At 45.0% G+C, this 20,000-nt stretch overlaps 1 protein-coding gene across 1 annotated transcript in view; it reads left to right on the top strand.

Moving 5' to 3' along the window:
- The window catches only part of LOC310789497 (bone morphogenetic protein receptor type-1A-like), an 88,738-nt gene that overhangs the window by 27,955 nt on the left and 40,783 nt on the right, over positions 1-20,000 (top strand). Inside the window, exon 2 of the mRNA XM_083651143.1 lies at positions 1,667-1,786. The gene's annotated coding sequence lies outside the window, so the exon portion shown is untranslated. The remainder of the gene's footprint in view (positions 1-1,666; positions 1,787-20,000) is intronic.

Genomic DNA, 20,000 nt, shown 5'->3' with positions numbered 1-20,000 from the left:
GTTTTGTTTTGTTGTGTTTTGATGTTCTTTGTGGGGGATATGGGATATGGGATATGATAGTCCATGTATGTCGTGTAAATACCTCTTGTTCTTTCTTAACTCATTCAGGGCCAATGACGTCTTTGACGTGTTATCAGGAATAGCCCAGAGGGCCAATGACGTGTTTGACGTGTTTTTGTTTTTATTACTGCAGCGCGTAGTTCAAACACTTCCTCAGCCTGTGACATAGTATCAGGTCCCTAGAATCTAAGACAACACGTGAACAAACACATACCGCAGCTGTTGTTTTGAAATTGAGCAGGAGGAAAAGCAGAAAACGGATAAAAAACGCTTCCTTGTGCACTATGTGCAGACAGGAGAAACGCCATTGAAACGCCCCTCGGCGCGCTGCAGGAGCTGGTCGCTTTCCTGTGTGCCAGCCGGGAGAAAACGGGAGAAAGTAATCCAGAGATGCGTTTGATCATCGGAGGAATGAGGAAATGATCGATCAGAGGGCGGTGAGGACGTGTTGAATAGCCGAGGGGAAAACGGGAACGATCAAATAGCAGGACAGGAAGACATGGACGAGGACGGGTGGACCAGAACAAAACAAAATAAACACACGAACAGCTAGGCAGCAGCGGGCAGAAGGCAGTCACAGCAGCCCGCTGTCCGTTCTCAAGAGCTATTCAGTTGGTTCATGAAATCGCTGGGCTGCGTGCCCTCCAGTGTTGCTCCTGGCCAATCCCGGCGCCACAGGGCGTGGTTATTGCTTATCCTATGTGGGGTTAGAAATCACGCAACGAAGGGGGATCGTGTGTGTGTGTGTGTGTGTGTGTGTGTGTGTGTGTGTGTGTGTGTGTGTCTGTCTGTCTGTCTGTCTGTCTGTCGGTGTGTCTGTCTGTCTGTCTGTCTGTCTGTCTGTGTGTCTGTCTGCACACTCACTCACACTGCTGTATTGTTGAATGTAAAAAAAAAGCACTTCATGTGTATATATATATATATATATATTTTTTTTCTTTTTTCATTTGTGTCATTAAGAATAGTATTTACATGTCTGATGTCAATACAGTTCAAAATAAAAGAATTGAGAGCGAGTTCTGCTTGAGAATGTGTATTTTACAGAAATTGCCTTTTCTCCTGTTTGTCATCTCAGAGAGACCTTTTGGGTGAAAACAGGGTGTATATAAATGGATGTAAGTAGAGTACAGAACATGCTAAAAGCTCACTTTTTTTTCCTGGTGAACCCAGAGACGTACATCTTCATTTTGAGGTATTGCAAATCACTCTGGTGCTAATAGATAATTTACTGTGGGTCTTGAAAGATGACCAACAATTATGAAAATCTTTGGCCTGTGCTAAATATTGGCAGTCCTAAACTGGCCATGAATGAGTTAAAGATTAAAAAATTAAAAATAAATATATATATTTTTTTTTTTTAAACGACTAGTCGACTACTAAGCACAGTGTCGACTAGTGGTTTTACTAGTCGACTAGTCTGTGAATGCCCTATTACAGACGCTTGTCAGCCACGCTGTAAAACAACACGAAGAAACCAGGACGCAATCAAATGTTTGGGCCACAAAACCCATCCAACTTCTTGAAGAATGCTTTTCTGAAAGTACAGCTGATGTGTATAAATGTGTTGTCTGATGCTTATTTCTCCCGTGTTGTGTTTTGCTGACAGCTTTATGGTTGTGTGATGTTGGCCCAGTCTGACCGGCTTCCTCTGCTTCCACACTACATTTCCCATGGGGCCGTGCGTGCGCCGACACCCACTCTGTTCTACCATGGAGCCGCCTGCCAGGTAAGGTTCTGGAAACACACACACTGAAACCGGTCACTCTTACAGAAATAGTACACTCTAGTGTATCCACCATTTTCTACTAGTGTCCGAATTTGATTCACTAAATAGTCCACCAAAAAATACCCACAATGCACTACAAATTGGGGCGTATCATACAATTTCCCCTGTATACCACAGTGCAACGTAATTGTTGTAATCGTGTCTTACCAAAGAATAGGCAGCAGGTAGCCGTTAACGTTAGCGATGCTAGCGTTAGCGATGTTGGCTAATAGAAACAAACTGGTCTATTTACCGCGAAAGACGTATAGAGCTGAACAGTCACGTGACGTCTCTTGCCCCCCGGAAGTGAGTTTATAATAAATCCTTATATAACGAGTTTTAAGGCAGGTTTACTACTCCAGCAAGTAGCACGCCGCTTGGTAACGACCTAGCAACAAGAGACCAGAACTAGTCCCTGTTGAGTCTGCCAGCGAACTTGAGCTAACGCTTTCTAAAGATCGTGATTTCCCCGAACTGAATAAATAGCACGCATATGAACACAACACTGCTGTGTTAGCTCAGTCTTGTTGTAACGAGATATGTGGTGAAAAACAGCATATACAGATTTAGCCACTACGTTGGCAAACTTCCCATGTATTTGTAAGCTAGTAGCGCCGTGTCACCACCAACTCACCGCACATGATGGAGGCTGCCAGGGCGTCTAGTAACAAGTCCACAGCTTGCTGCGTGTTTTTCAGACAGTCCTGGAAACATTTGACAGTCCAAGAGAAGTCCACCAGGACCATTCAAAATTAGTATTATTATTATTATTATTTTCAGAGTCATTTCAGTGGGTGGAACTTAAGTAACCAGTCCTTCACCCAATCAGCGTCGGCTCCAGGCAAAACCAAATCCACTGGGAAGAACGGTGAAATAACGTATTTTCCCGCAGAGAAACTCCTCTGTTGCATGATACTGCTGCTCTTGTTTAATTGTTGTCACTGAGTCTATTTCTGCAATAAGTGCCCTTATGGCTGTTTATACTCGACGGACGTTGACGTTACCGCTCGAGCCGGAGAGCCGCGGGGGCAGCCATTGCCGTTTTGCCAGTGGCGTTCCCGATTGGCCGGTTACGCGGTCAACTATGAGGCAGGTCCCTGATTGGCTAGTGCACTTAGTCAGTTCTGAAAGCCCCCTGAGGCCCGGCGGTCTGGTAGAAGGAAACACAATGTGAGTTGACGTGAGCCCATGGTTTTCCAGGCTACAGGAAGATTTTAGTGATGATGCCTTTTCTTCATTTGAGCAGACTGCTTAGTCACAGGTGTCCTGTTACGCTGATTTAAGCACGTTCTAAGGCCATGTCCACACGGAGACGGAAGCTATCTTTTTTTTTTTCGTTTCAGAAAAGTTTTCCATAAACATGGAAACGTTTCAAGAAATGTGTGTATCCACATGAAACCACTGAAACCGCTGTAGAATAACAGAGAAAGACAATCTCGTCAATAATGGCATACAACCTCTACAGTAGGGGCGCACAGTCTATAATGTGTATCTCACTGTAGCAGCAGCTTAAACCCTTGGCTTTGCGGGGAGGTTTGCCATGTCGATGAATAAAATGATGAAACCTACAGTATACAGGCAAATGCAGAGCTGTTCAGCAGGGCTGATGGTCTCCCTGTAGCCTACAATATAGAACGTTAACTATCGGTGACATTCCTGATATCATCCACTTCCATGATCTTTAGACATGTTGCAAACACATCCCAGCGTATTGGCCGCTCCTGCACATCACAGCACAGGCTAAATGATGCAACATAAATATACATTATATAAACTCATGGCATAAATGTGTTTTTATTGGAAAAAGTCGCGTCAAGTAAGCTAAAGTCTTGTTGGAGTGGACACGAGCGGATATCACAGACATCACAGTGCAACCGCGTGTTCCTCAAACCTCTCACTTCCCTATTCACGTTGTATTTACGAGGGCTATATATAGGGCAAGAGAGTATGTCGGTTACACTCAGGGTTTCCATTTCATTTCATTTCATTTTGTCCAATATTAAAATATTCCAGAGTTGCATGTTGTATTAAAAATAAATATAATTTCTATCTAACACGTTAAGCCTGATTTTGTTTGTGTTATTGTAAAAATGTAGCCGCCGCTAAGCCTTCTGGGAAATATCCGATGAAGGGAGGGGAGGGGTGGATGGGTAGAGTCAGCTGTGTGGAGCCCTGAGGATGTTGTAGGCTACACGCTGTTCTCCGTGTCCACTTGTTGCTGACGGTGGTAATAGAGGAGCATTATATTTTGCTGCAAGATCCCCACTGCTGTAGCACGAACGTTACTGCCATGATTGTTATTGTTGCTGGTGGAGAGAGGTGGGGCTATGGCGTCATCGTTTCAGGAAAGATGCGTATGGGTTGTAAACACGGAAATGCAAGGGTGGCGTCTTCAGATTTAATCACTCTGGGACCCGTTTTGAAAAATTAGCGTATACGGCCAGAACGTATAGTCCCAGAATGCGGTTCCATCTGGACGAAACGGCTATATGACAAAAAACTTTAGCGGATACACCTAAAGTCGTCTCCGTGTGGACATGGCCTAAATGTCTAGTTGACTCATCAGATTGCTTGGTCAGAACTACCTGTTGTATGTACTGTATGGGGAGGAGTGGGAATGAGTGAACCATTGTGAACGCAGCAACAGTCCTGTTCCAGCTCAGCTCAGGCAGTGTGGAGCGTCTGGCGTCTGCTAAATGTTTATTGTGGTCGCACGAATGACACCGCTGGTTAGCTTTCTGTTCCCCTCCAGTCTCTCTCCCCCACCACACACACACACACACACACACACACACACACACACACACACACACAAAACATAAACAAACGTTATGTTTTTGTGGAGGGGCACCGGTGATTACTTCTTAAATCTTGATTACCCAATCCACCTCAGACACATGCGCGCGTGTGCGCGCAACACACACACACACACACACACACACACACACACACACACACACACACACGCACACACACACACACACACCCTTCCCCCCACTTTGAGGAGCTTAACCCTTGACCTCAAGGCTGACGGCAGAGCCGGCCAATCAGGAGGCTTCCTGGCTGTTAATTGCAGGCTGTGATTGGGTCATTGGAGCTGTCAGCTGACGTGATTAATAACCAAGGGACCAGAGAGCAGGAAGAGAGCTGATTACACCCAGGCTCTCTCTCTGTGTGTGTGTGTGTGTGTGTGACCATGAGAAAAAGGTCTGGAATGTGTGTGAGAGTTTCTGTGTGTGTGTTATAGGTGAAGTCATGCCCTGCCATACAAGTTACAGCTGAAAGATATTGACATTAAATCACATTGTGATTATTTGACAGTATATTGTAGTTGTGATTTAAACATATCGCCACAGGGTTTTCTCATCATAGGCCTACATTTTTTACAACATTAAAATTGTTTAACCCATTGATACCTGATGCAGCATTTGCGTATATCCCTCATTTGTGTGTGTATCCCTTTAAGACCACGAACCGCGTGACGTGGTTCGCGGTCTTAAAGGGATACACACACAAATGCTGCATCAGGTATCAATGGGTTAAAGAAAAGTGATTTTTTTTTGTGTGAGAGTGCAGGATCCACTGAGTCTGATGAAAGATTTTTTTTTTCTGACCCCCCCCCCCCCCCGCCATTTTCTTCCTAATTGTACTTTGTCAATTCCCCCTGCTGCCCCGGTCACTGCCCCACCCCCTCTGCCGATCTGTGGAGAGCCGTAGACTAGCACCATGCTCCCTCCGATACATGTGCACTTGCCAGCCGCTTCTTCTCACCTGACAGCGGGAAGCTTCACCGGCAGGACGTAGCACGTGGGAGGATCACGCTATCCCCACCAGTTCCCTTCCGCCCCGAACAGGCCCCCCTCGACCGACCAGAGGAGGCGCTAGTGCAGTGACCGGCACAAATACCCTCATTCCGGCTTCCCTCCCACAGACACAGCCAATCGTGCGTGTATGGACGTCCGACCAAGCCGGAGGTAACACGGGGGGCGCGGACCCGCGACCCTCATGTTGGTAGGCAGAGAATCGACCGCGACACTACCCGGACGCCCTCTGATGAAAGCTTTTGATTGGTGGATCTGAGATCACATGCAGCTCTGAAACTCCCACACTGGACAAAACTCTCATATTGTGATTCAGATTTGGATTTGATGTATTAATTGTTCAGCTATAATACAAGTAGCAGAATCTGCCTGGATGAGATCATGTCTCTTGTTCCAGGTCAGTGGGTGGGGGGGGGGGGCATAGCACTATTTAATTTAGAAAAAATTAACACAATGTAGAATAAGGACTATTTTGATCAGAGTGTGGGCTGAGCTGCTAACAGACTGATCAGAGTGTGGGCTGAGCTGCTAACAGACTGATCAGAGTGCGGGCTGAGCTGCTAACAGACTGCTGCAGAAAATCACTCCCACATGTTTCGTGACACAGATTCATACCAGCAACAAGTCACTAGCTGTGTTTCCATTACAGTTTTTCGCAAAACAATTGCGATATTTCTACGACTTCGACAATGTACAATTGCGACTTGTAGGCGTTTCCATTGAAGTTGAGTTTGGTCTGACGGCGCGCACACCTGAACGCACTTCCCAATACCAGCAGCTGCCACAGTGATTACGCACGGGGATCTGCCCCATATCCCGTCCCCTGCATGCTCAAATCCAACCAATGGTCAATGCAAATCACAACATGAAGTTACAACGCATATAAACGAGCCTGATTATCAATTCAAAAGAAAATGAGTCGCAAAATGTTGCTGGCTGTGGTGAATGCAGTGAGCGCGACAGGCAGAGGAAAAAAGGTAGCCTAATAGCCTACAACTGGTCCGATTTAGAGATGGAGGGGGTAAAAGGCTGATTTGGTTCAATAATCAAAATGTTGTGTATTATAATTATAACATTGCACCTGAAATGTGTGTAATGTATTACTCACAGTCACTGTATTCACTTCAGTCAGGAGCACGTACCGCACCGGTGTGTGCTTTTCATCCCCTCATCTCGCCGCTGTGCCAAATGCGCGCTCACAGGCAGCCTGTCACCATGGACCGATTTCTGCCATTAAACATTATCTATTTTATATTTATTTTGCATAACACTCGTCTTTCTGCTAGCGTTGCTTCAAAGTTTTCCACTTGCTGCGGAGGTTTTGCCACGGCTTATCGAACCGTTTCTCCCTCATTTTCCGCTGCTTTTCCAAAGGAGAATGGGTCACATGACGTGCAAATGCGGAAAATGTGTTTCCATTACACTTTTGCGATAAACTGCTATATCGACACGTCTGAAAAACCACCTCATGAGAGCGCAAAAACGTTTTGCGATATTTGGGAGGTTTTTCGAAATTTACGTGTTTCCATTACCCAATTTCTATTGCAATATTTAGATTTTGCGCATTTCTGAGGGTAATGGAAACACGACCACTGATAGCTAATGTGAACACATTTATACAGTGGACAATCTAATAGTGATCACTTTGGGACGGCTCAAATTGATCACTATAAGGGAATGATTATTATAAATGATTTTTTTCTTTTTCTTATTTCTCATGCAGATTACCATCTAACTGACATTTGTATATTTATTTATTACATGAATTAGGGATGGGCATTTCTAGCAAAAACACTAGTCGAAATTCGCTCCCCCCCCCCCAAAAAAAATAAAATTGCGGGTCAAATTTGACATGGTCTCCCCTGATTCTAAGTATAGTTGAATCGCTTGGTTTGACAAGTACATTTTTTTTTATAAGCATTTTACTCGAGGTCTATGGAAAAATGAATGGCGGATGAAATCCTATGGACAGGGAGAGGGGGTGACTTTGGCACGCTTATTATCATTAGCTAGCCAGACCTATGTTAGCCGTTAGCAATGTTAGCATACTTCCCCGTTGCAAGCGTTTGCTAGTAACTGACAGGACATCAGCTAGGTTCCAAACGGTTCCCCAGCAACACAGCTCCGTGGAAACGGTCTACAAAAGTGAGAGTTGACAGTGTTGACTGCTTTTTCCAGTCAAAATAACAACAGAATAAGAGATGCACCAGCACAGCATGGAGAGCAAACAGCTGAGAGGGGGCAAGAGGGAGCCAAAAATGACTCATCTACTCTAAGTCTATGGAGAAATCAACACGTGATCTTTGTTTTGATCGCTGTTTGTATATCAGGAACGTTCAACCTTCCAGTCAAACCACACATTCCACACGCTACTCAATCATATTATACATGTGGAATATTCAATTCAAATCTATCGTCGTTAACCTTGCCCGTGTCAGTTGAACAATAACACACACACACACACACTCTCTCACACACACACACACACACACACACACACACACACACACACACACACACACACACACACACACACACACACACACACACACACACACACACACACACACACACACACACAGAGCTTGGTCTGACATCAGATGCCATTCTTTCTGCCTTAACTTGTCATTCCACTATCCTTTCCAAATCACTCCATTTCATTCTTTGTCTTCTCTCTCTCTGTCTCTCTCTGTCTCTTTCTGTCTGTCTGTCTGTCTCTCTCTGTCTCTCTGTCTGTGTCTCTCTATCTGTCTGTCTCTCTCTGTCTCTCTCTCTGTCTGTCTCTCTGTGTCTCTCTATCTGTCTGCCTCTCTGTCTCTCTCTTTCTGTCTGTGTCTCTCTCTCTCTCTGTCTGCCTCTCTCTGTCTCTTTCTCTCTCTGTGTCTGTCTCTCTCCGTTTCTCTGTGTGTGTCCCTCTCTCTCTCTCTCTCTCTCTCTCTCTCTCTCTCTATTTTTAGCAGACATTTTGAGCATGTCTGTGTGGAACATTTGGAAGTCTAACGCCAGGGACATCAACTCATTTCAGAGCTTAAACTGTCCGACCGCAGAGACAGAGACAGACAGACAGACAGAGTTTAACGCTGTCTGTCTGTCTGTCTCTGTTCCTGTCTTTCTCTGCGTGTCTCTCCTTCATCTTTTTGTGTTTGTCATCTGTGTTTTTCTTTGTCGATCTTTATGCCCCTGTCTTTCTATTTATTCTACTTTCACCCTCTGTCTCTGTCTCTCTCTCTCACACACACACACACACACACACACACACACGCACACACACACACACACACACACGTATGTACAGCTATCTTAGTGAGGACATTCATTGATGTAATGCATTCCCTAGCCCCTAACCCTAACCTTAACCATCACAACTAAATGCCTTAACCCGAACCCTAAACCTAACTAACCTAAACCCAGTTCTAACCTAACCCTAACTAACCTAAACCCAGTTCTAACCTAACCCTAACTAACCTAAACCCAGTTCTAACCTAACCCTAACTAACCTACACCCAGTTCTAACCTAACCCTAACTAACCTAAACCCAGTTCTAACCTAACCCTAACTAACCTAAACCCAGTTCTAACCTAACATTAACTAACCTAAACCCAGTTCTAACCTAAACCTAACTAACCTAAATCCAGTTCTAACCTAAATCTAACTAACCTAAACCTAACTAACCTAAACCCAGTTCTAACCTAAACCTAACTAACCTAAACCCAGTTCTAACCTAAACCTAACTAACCTAAACCCAGTTCTAACCTAACCCTTAAAACCAAGTCTTAACCTTCAAACAGCCCGTTGAAGGTGTGTGAGGAAGTGTGGACTGGCCAAAATGCCCTCACTTCCCAGGTATAAAACTCAAATGAGTTCTCACTAAGTCAGCTGTGCAATAACACACACACACACACACACACACACACACACCTTTCTTTCACACACACACACACACACACACACACACGCTAACGCACACACACACACACACACACACACACACACACACACACACCTTTCTTTCACACTCACACACACACACACACACACACACACGCGCGCGCGCACACACACTGGACCACCTATAATGCTGTGTCGTCCGTGGCTCTGTGGCCTGGCTGTAGCTTCCTGTAGTTTCCAAAGCTCCATGAAGGATGAAGAAGGCAGTCCACTCTGTGACCAGACCACACACACACACACACACACATGCACACGCACACACACACACACACACACACACACACACACACACACACACACACACACACACACACACACACACGGACAGAGACAGCCAATATGTGCTCGCGTTATAACTGCGTTTAGTGTTTTGAAGCTTTCGGTCTCCAGGGAAAGTTGACTGAGCTCCAGTCTGTTTCCACAAAGCGTGCTGCTGCTGCTGCTGCTGAGGCTTCACTGCCTTGCTCAACGGCTCCTTGGCAGTAACGGAATTTCCAGTGTATACCGCCATTTTTATACGATGTTTCCAACCGAAAGCGAAATGACATAAATCTATACACATTTCAGAAGCTAGGTATGGCATTTGAATAAATAGCTGCACATATTTAATCATACAAAACGCTAAGGCCGTGGCCACACTGATCCGTCACAAAATGGACTGAATTTCTAAACGGATAGATGTATGTCCGTTGCATGTACAAGTAACCAACCTCCTTGTACAGCAGGTGGCGGTAAGCACCTTGAAGGTGTCAGCGACCCGCCTATTAACCGAGAGAAGAAGAAAGCCGGCGTTAGCTAGCTAGCTGTTAGCTCTGTGCGCTACGTTACTTATGTGGCAATAAAATGCCCCTGAATGACCAGATTGATGTCATGGTTGGTTGCCCAGTTCGAGTCGTGCTGTTTCCATGAAGCCCACCAGCTGTGATACCTGTTGTCTAGTTGTTGATATTTATAACGGTAAATTAACATTACGTTGCATGGATTCTTTTTTTCTTAGATACGTATTTATAACGGACACTTTACGTCACACTTATTATTGTATATACTGTAAATAGCAGTTAACTTCTTTTATGCACCTCTGTAAACTTGCTGTCCTTGTCTGTTTGAGCTTGCATTGATATGTTTTTTCTCCCTGTGTAAGTACATTGAGAGCAACGTAAACCGTCAAATCCCATGTGTGTCTACACACGTACTTGGCCAATAAAGCTGATTCTGATTCAGTTTGACGGGTGATGGTCCCGTCCCGTCACTGCCCTGATGACATCACCATGACTGACAGGTTGTGGGTTAGGGGGAGGAGGGCGGGGCTAACTGTGCACTTCCTGTCTGGAGGAGAAAAAGTTGCATTGTGTAGCTTGAGATATTGTTTTTCCTCACAGGGTTTAGTTAGCGGACAGGACAGGAGGCTGCTGTCAGCGCACTGATTTTGTGAGGGGTGTGTGTGTGTGTGTGTGTGTGTGTGTGTGTGTGTGTGTGTGTGCATGCACCTACGTGTGTGTGTGTTGGGAAGGGTAGGGGGAGTATTTTCCATTACCTGGCTCACAGCAGCATTCCATCAGCTGTTGGGGGAGGATGAGAGGGGGAGGAGAGGTGGGAGGAGAGGGGGAGGAGAGGGGGAGGAGGGGAGTGAGAGGGGGGGAGGAGAGGGGGAGGGGCTGGTATATTGATAAGAAACAGAAAGCAGCAGCTCTGCTCACACGGCAGTCTGCCGTTTCACTGCCCCCTGCCTGACACACACACAGTCACACCTGTTACTGCAGAGTGCCTTGCCCAACGGCACTGCGGCAGCATCTCATGGCATTTACTAGACCGAGCAGTTAACAGGGTTACACTTCATACCAAGTGCAATACAGATGATGTTGCACAGTGAGTTTGTAGCAGGGAAGCGACCCTGTCGATTCAATGAATGTTCAAATGTAGATGAGAAATGTAAAAGGGAGGCACTAACGATACAATAATTCCCCGTCGTCACCATAGGAAACCGTCCTCGTGTAAAGTGCCCCTAAAGCTACAAAATAGCCTGCAGCCTTTTAAAAACGTCTCTTCCTGGTTCGCTCACACACGTGCTTGTTTTGAAGGGGAGAAGGCAGAAAGGGGGGGGTGGTGGGTGAAGTGGGCCACTCCCACATCGCGCCGTACGACCAGCTGCACTACATGCAGCGGCCACTGCGTCTCGCTGTAGCTTTAGGACAGGGGTGTATAAACTTTTTTGAAACAGGGGCCAGGTTAGATCATGTGAAAATGCCGGGGGGGCATGGGTGCTTCTCACATCATATGAGTTATGAATAAAATAAAATTAAAAATCACATAATTGTACTCTTTGTTGACCATCTGAAAACATTAGTTCTGCATGTGCTGTTCCTACTTGGTGCTTGTACAAACTGTATGATAGTGCTGTCATCGTAAAGCTGTGTTCACACCGAGATATTTATTTTTCTCTCCGTCGCTCGATTCAACCCTTTGGAATCGCTCGGTCGCTGTGTTTAAATCGCTCGTCAACAGGCACAATAATCGACGGACATCTGGGGGCTATAACGTTGCGCAATGTCGTGATGTTTGTCCACTACGAGCCACCGTAGTTGTTTACAAGCTAAGCCTATCAGCGTGCTCTTAACGCGAGCTCTATACCGGTAGTACAGACTTCACTTCATGTCAGCTGTCAGCCTGTCAATCAGCTGTCAATGACTACGTTTACATGCACACAATATTCCACTATTATTCGGAAAATGACAATATTCTGAATTTGATAAGGGTCATGTAAACAGCATATTCCAGTTGCATTTTCCGAATTTGCCCTTTTTCCGAATTTAGCATTTTCCGATTAAGACATCTGGGTTATTCCAGTATTATCCGGGTTTTCGGAGGATTCTTTGATCATGTATACAGCGCATTCGGAATATGGGTCTCAATCAGGGTTTTTTACCGCAGTTTGCGACGCATGTTGCCTGTTTGTGGTCAACTGATGTGTGCTAGAAAGCTCTAGAACAGGCGATATAATCATAATAATCCATCATCTCTGGCATGCGAAAAGAAAAGCAGACATTTCTGATCGGGAGGAGATGAGAAACATCGATTTAAAGAGAGAGATATTTAAAGAGAGAGTAGTGCCCACAGAAGTCCACAATGCTTGCGAGCCTGCGAGGTAATAACGTAGGCTACTAGCCTACTTTTTATGAAAGACTTTGATGCGCAACTTCCCAGCAGCAAGCTCCTGAAATGGACCAAGTGATGCTGGTAAGAATAGCGCTGCTCATACGCTCAATCGCTCGTTTGCATTGGCTTTGTATGTAAACTCGATGCCAGCGAAAAACTTGAATAGGTCGGTGTGAACGCACCTTTAGGTGAAGGGAAAAAATGCCAATTGAACTTGCTTGATTAACCAATACTGTGTGGAGGGCCAAATATAGTAGGCTATATTTTGAGAGACAAGCCGAGGGCCACTTAAAATCAGTCCGCGGGCCGCAATTGGCCCCAGGGCCGGTCGTTGGACATGCCTGCCTTAGGAGGAGGAGAGGATGCAGCGAGGAAGAGGGCTCCTGGTATTCTCATGCTAATGCAGCGCGAGCCGGGGACCAGGCCGAGGCACAGCAGCCCAGCAAACAATGGCAGAGTGGAGCCAGAAAGTCTGGGCTGCAGCCTGCCTCCCCGCCCGGCCCTGAGAGGCACACGGGGATGTGGAGCAGGCACCCAGGGGCCCTGCCCCCAAGGAGAGGAGGGGCCCCGCAGGGGACGGCCAGGGAACACAGCCGAGGAGAGGAGGCAGGGAGGGAGGGAGGGAGAGAGGGAGAGATAGAGGGAGGGAGAGAGGGAGAGAGAGAGGGGGGAGAGGGGGAGGGAGAGAGGGAGAGAGGGAGGGAGAGAGGGAGGGAGAGAGGGAGAGAGAGAGGGAGGGAGAGAGGGAGAGAGAGAGGGGGGAGAGAGGGAGGGGGGAGGGAGAGAGGGGGAGGGAAACACCAAGTAGAGGAGGGAGGGAGAGAGGGAGAGAGGGAGAGAGGGAGAGAGGAGGGGAAGGAGAGAGGGAGGGAAACACCAAGCAGAGGAGGGAGAGGGAGGAGGAAGGGAATAAGAAGAGAAAGACGAAAGAGAAGAGAAGGAAGGGGAGAATGCAAGGAAACGACGAAAGAAAATAGGAAGCAGGAAGTAAGGAGTAGGGCTGCGACTAGTCTCGCACAGAGTCGTGTATATAGACCTTATTCCATTGACGTCACTCACGTCCGGGCACGCCCACTGCCGCCATGTTGTTGACATAACGCAGCCGCTTTAAGTGACAGCCTATGTAAGAGCAGAGTTTATAGGAAGCTAGCCGCCGTTAGCGTTACCTGTATCATTCCAATTGTGTTCGGATGGTGACCTGCGTTACACACGGCTGTAGTAATGACAGCAATAAAGTCCCCGTGGTTTGTTTCTATCTCTACCGTCCTCAGACGTGAAGGGAGTGAGACTGGGGATACGTCAGCAGCACAGGAGATGTGTGGATAGTTAGGAGAGAGACAGGTGAAACTTTCTGACAGCTCCTCACAGCAAAGTCTCTTCACCTCGTTTTTTCTTTTGTTTATTATTACAGGCATTACGGCAGCATACAAACAACAACTCTGGGGTTTTTATTGCCGTCATCACTATCGCTATTTTGTAATGGAACAGAAACGACAATAAGGCCGTTACTATAGTTGTCAGCTGCAGGACGGTATGTCAACAATATGGCGCTGTCCGGGGTTAGCGAATAAGGTCTCTAGAAGAGTCGCCGTTCACTCCAATGGACCAGTTTCTTTACTCTCAACAGTTCCCCGGAAGTAAGGTTCTGCATTAAGGCTGTTTCACACAGATGCGGTGCGAATGCAGAGGCGGAATGTGGTACGAAATTCCGTGCGAATTTTCCACATTGCAACCTATACACACAGGTCCGGTGCGAATTATTCGCAGTCCCACATTAATTTTCCGCAGCGGAAAAACAGTGTTCAGTGTAACCAGTAGTTAAGGTCCCTCCCCGGCTCCCGTCTAGTAGGACAGCACCATCTACTTGCGCAAGCTAGCTACCAGTCGGCTAACGTCAGACACAGACAGACAGACACAGCAGCGAGACGAGCCATGAAAAGCAACTGGAGGCAGTGAAATTGCCGTCCATTTCAGTGAAATGGAGGCAGGAGCAGCGGACCCCAATTTTGATGTTAAACTGCTAGTTAGCATTTGGATACAAGTGGCTAACATTAGCTCCATCCATTTACAACAGTGGTTTACAAGGTTAGCAAGTAGGAATTCGTTTCAGCTACATTACCATCTTCAGTGAATCCCAGCTGCTGGGCGATCTGAAGATCTATTGTCCTTAATTTCGGTGTTGATCGTCATGGTGTTTGTCATATAAAATTGGATGTTGAGAAACCAAATTGATGAGGTTCGGCAAGAGTAGTGGAGGTATGACGTCAGCTGTAAACAAAGGATTTCATTGGTCAAACGTATTTTCCGCAGGCGGAAATCCGCGGACGTCAATGTCTATCCGGAAAAATAAAATGCCGCACGAATGTTCGGCCGCGGTGTGCAAGCTTCAATTACAACTAATTAAAAAAGAAAATTGCGAATGTCTGTGCCGATTATTCGCACGGAGATCCGCACCGGTGTGAAACGGCCTTTAAGCAGCGCTGTTGAGTTGCAGCAAAATAGACAGTTTGTGATGTACTTTGAAACGTTTGCATCTCCTGCGTCATAACGCTGAACATCATAATATTGATTAGTGTGAAGGCTTTTCTGCAGCTCTCTGCAACGGGAACCACGATGGCACAGTCTCCCCCCTCTGTTTATATATATATATATATATATATATATATATATATATATATATATATATATACGGTATATATTAGGGATGTTCATCAATTGTCGAAAATCGATAATTGATCGTTAAGGATTGGAATCGATCCTGTGGAATTTGGATCGATTTTGTTATTATAAAAAAGGGTGGAATTTGTTCCTCCTCGCCCCACTCCATTGCACAGCCGACTAACGTGAGGTGGAGCTTCATATAGTCTCTAGTTTTCTGGCTGGGCACGGGCCTTTGTGCCAACAAAACTGTTTTAAACATGGGGAATTCACACCGGCATGCGCCGGGGACAGCAGTGTTGGAGAGGAGACACATTGAAATAAAGAGTTCATTGAGGAGAACACGTTGTCTAAAATTAACGATAATTGATCGTTAATTTTCACCGATTATCGATTATGGAAATTTTTCAAAATGAACATCCCTAATATATATATCTATATATCTATCTCTCTCTCTCTCTATATATATATATATATATACATTCATGTATATATATATATATATACATGTGTATGTATAAATTATGTATATATAAAAAACATTTTCTTTAAATCGTTTAAACCGTTTGGTTTGAAAAAGTAAAACTACTTTTATAAGCATTTTACGAAATGTCAATGGGAAAATAAATGGCGGATGAAAATCTCTGGTACAGTGCCGAAGCAGGAAGCGACGTTCACTTTGGCTCTCTATATAAAAGACTAGTCCTGCTGCTGAATTGTTTGTAAGTTGAATCTCTGTCTTTATGTCTCATTAAACCTTTCAGTCTGAACAAGTAGAACACCGAAATCGTATATGATGATGATGATTAGGGATGCACCGATCCACTTTTTTCACTTCCGATCCGATTCCGATACCTGAATTTGGATATCTGCCGATACCGATATTATGCCGATACCAATATTTTTCTTGAATATACAGTATAGGCAAAGATTTGGCCAATTAAAGTTTTTTTTTTTAAATATACCTTGCAAAAAGCAGACAAAATTAAGAAAATATACAAGGCAAAGAAGGATACTATTATACATTATTACACAAATTACGGCCAGCTGTGTGCTGGAATTGCAATTTTTTTTTTTTTTTTTTTTTTTTTTCAATTCCGATCCGATCCGTGAATTAGTTCCATATCGGCACCTGATACCGATATTGGATTGGATCGGCCCCATCCCTAATGATGATCAACAGAAAAGCCAAGCCCCGCCCACACTGTTTGATTGACAGGCGCTCTGTGGGAAGTGCAGTGCAGAAACAATACTAGCCTATTGAAAATTATTTGAACGTCGGAAATTGGTCATAGTCACATGACTGATAAATCCTGATGTAAATAATAATCAGAGGTTTATAGTCAGTCTATCCCTCCGCTTGGCTCTGCTCTGCTCTGCTCCACCCCGCCCCGTTACCCCCCCCCCCCCACCTCTGATCCCAATCTCCCTTCATTACTGCGTTTATTTGCAGAGCTCAGGAGCTGCAGGTCTGCGCCTGTCGACCAATCAGGCCGCAGCGCAGGCCGTTTATTTAGTCTGCAGCCCTTCTTCCAGAGCGGGAAGTGGAGATGCATTAAGGCTTGATTATTGATGTCTGGTCCCTCGCTGCACTCTGTCCTGGGGGGAGGCATTAGGGATGGATTATTAATGTCTGGGACCAACAGCCCCCCCTTCCCTCCCCTTCCCCCAGACACACACAGATCACAGATCCAGTGTCATTTTTACAGCGTTTTGACAACGCTTTCAGGCAGTGTAAGGCTTACTAAATCAGATCTGGACATCAGAGGCCGCAGCTGCAGCTAGATATGAAGACTTTCATTCCCAAACAAGCTGTCTACTATTATCAACTGATCTCAATAAGTTCCAAGCTGTATACTATTTCAACTGATCTCAATAAGTTCCAAACTATCTTCTATTTCAACTGATCTCAATAAGTTCCAAGCTGTCTACTATTTCAACTGATCTCAATAAGTTCCAAGCTGTCTACTATTTCAACTGATCTCAATAAGTTCCAAGCTGTCTACTATTTCAACTGATCTCAATAAGTTCCAAGCGGTCTACTATTTCAACTGATCTCAATAAGTTCCAAGCGGTCTACTATTTCAACTGATCTCAATAAGTTCCAAGCTGTATACTATTTCAACTGATCTCAATAAGTTCCAAACTATCTTCTATTTCAACTGATCTCAATAAGTTCCAAGCTGTATACTATTTCAACTGATCTCAATAAGTTCCAAGCTGTCTACTATTTCAACTGATCTCAATAAGTTCCAAGCTGTCTACTATTTCAACTGATCTCAATAAGTTCCAAGCGGTCTACTATTTCAACTGATCTCAATAAGTTCCAAGCGGTCTACTATTTCAACTGATCTCAATAAGTTCCAAGCTGTCTACTATTTCAACTGATCTCAATAAGTTCCAAACTATATCTACTATTTCAACTGATCGCAATAAGTTCCAAACTATATCTACTATTTCAACTGATCTCAATAAGTTCCAAGCTGTCTACTATTATCAACTGATCTCAATAAGTTCCAAGCTGTCTACTATTTCAACTGATCTCAATAAGTTCCAAGCTGTCTACTATTATCAACTGATCTCAATAAGTTCCAAGCTGTATGCTATTTCAACTGATCTCAATAAGTTCCAAGCTGTCTACTATTTCAACTGATCTCAATAAGTTCCAAGCTGTCTACTATTTCAACTGATCTCAATAAGTTCCAAGCGGTCTACTATTTCAACTGATCTCAATAAGTTCCAAGCGGTCTACTATTTCAACTGATCTCAATAAGTTCCAAGCTGTCTACTATTTCAACTGATCTCAATAAGTTCCAAACTATATCTACTATTTCAACTGATCTCAATAAGTTCCAAACTATATCTACTATTTCAACTGATCTCAATAAGTTCCAAACTGTCTACTATTTCAACTGATCTCAATAAGTTCCAAGCTGTCTACTATTTCGGCATTAGCTCAGGAGGTAGAGCGGTCGCCTGGGAATCGGAAGGTTCCCGGTTCAAGGCTGGCTCTTCCCTGTAGTGTGTCGCAAGTGTCCTTGAGCAAGACACTGAACCCCTAACTGCTCCCCGACGAGCAGTTGGCACCTTGCATGACTGCAGACGCCATCGGTGTGTGAATGATAATAAGCCACTTTTACACAAATATTATAATAAAATATACAAATATATATAAAAAATATTATATTATATCCCACAATATTGGTCTAAACAGGTATAAAGAAGATCCACCATTAGGCCCCCTCTGCACTTTCACACAGAACCAAGCAGCTCCGCCATATTTCTTTTGTGCTTTCAGACATCGCAACTAGCATTAGAACTAGCCAGCTAGCTTTTAGACATCGCAACTAGCATTAGAACTAGCCAGCTAGCTTTTAGACATCACAACTAGCATTAGAACTAGCCAGCTAGCTTTTAGACATCGCAACTAGCATTAGAACTAGCCAGCTAGCTTTTAGACATCGCAACTAGCATTAGAACTAGCCAGCTAGCTTTTAGACATCACAACTAGCATTAGAACTAGCCAGCTAGCTTTTAGACATCACAACTAGCATTAGAACTAGCCAGCTAGCTTTTAGACATCACAACTAGCATTAGAACTAGCCAGCTAGCTTTTAGACATCGCAACTAGCATTAGAACTAGCCAGCTAGCTTTTAGACATCGCAACTAGCATTAGAACTAGCCAGCTAGCTTTTAGACATCACAACTAGCATTAGAACTAGCCAGCTAGCTTTTAGACATCACAACTAGCATTAGAACTAGCCAGCTAGCTTTTAGATAGCATCCACCCCTCCCAGATTGAAATAAGGCATGTAGCCTGTAGCCCCCTCCTCCTAATAGAAACCTTGAACTTGAACTAATGGCCGGATGTAAACAAAGCAGGCATGTGTTAGTGGGCGTGGACTGTAACGTTCGTTGTCAAAGGAGCGGAAGGGAGATGGCATCTCATAAAACCAGCGCAGTTTTTGGCAGCATTTTGATCCAGTCAATGAAAATATGCTTGTCTGTACACTGTGTCAGATAAAACTGGCATATAACGTTAACCCACCGAGCTTCAGCACAGGCCTGGGCTGTAGGAATGACCTTGCCCAGCCTCAGACGGCCATCATTTGGTGGCATGGTTTTCTTCCGTTTCCTGTATCTTTAAGCCCCGCCCAGAGTGCAGACCGTTTCGGTATGAGTTTACCCCCCCGTGGGAATCGAACCGCCGACCCCGGGCAGCGGCCGGTGTCTCCATCCACCAGTTGAGAAACCCAAGACCACAAATCCCCGAGATGGACGTCCATGGCTTCCAGGCAGAAAGGAGCGTAATCCTACTAATAATAAAACCTAATAACGATCTAACGCAGCGTATTTGCTTTATTAAACTTCCCACAGGGGTCCGCTGCGGCGGCCATTCGCCACGGCAGTACACGGCTGCTATAATATCTAATATCATTGTTGTTATAGCTAGGCCCCGCCTCTCAGGCCAAATGAACAGTTCTTTTACGAAGAGGCCAGCGCTCCCATAAAAGACTTGAAGCAGTGTTTCTTCTTCTGGAACTCTTTTTGCCCTCTGCTTGGGGTTTTCTATCCCACCAAAGTTCCCGGCGTC

This window comes from Poromitra crassiceps (genome assembly GCF_964638095.1).
Source record: "Poromitra crassiceps genome assembly, chromosome: 14".
In the NCBI taxonomy this organism is placed as follows: domain Eukaryota; kingdom Metazoa; phylum Chordata; class Actinopteri; order Beryciformes; family Melamphaidae; genus Poromitra; species Poromitra crassiceps.
The sequence above is the reverse complement of the archived record's forward strand: the minus strand, read 5'-3'. Positions and strand labels throughout refer to the sequence as shown.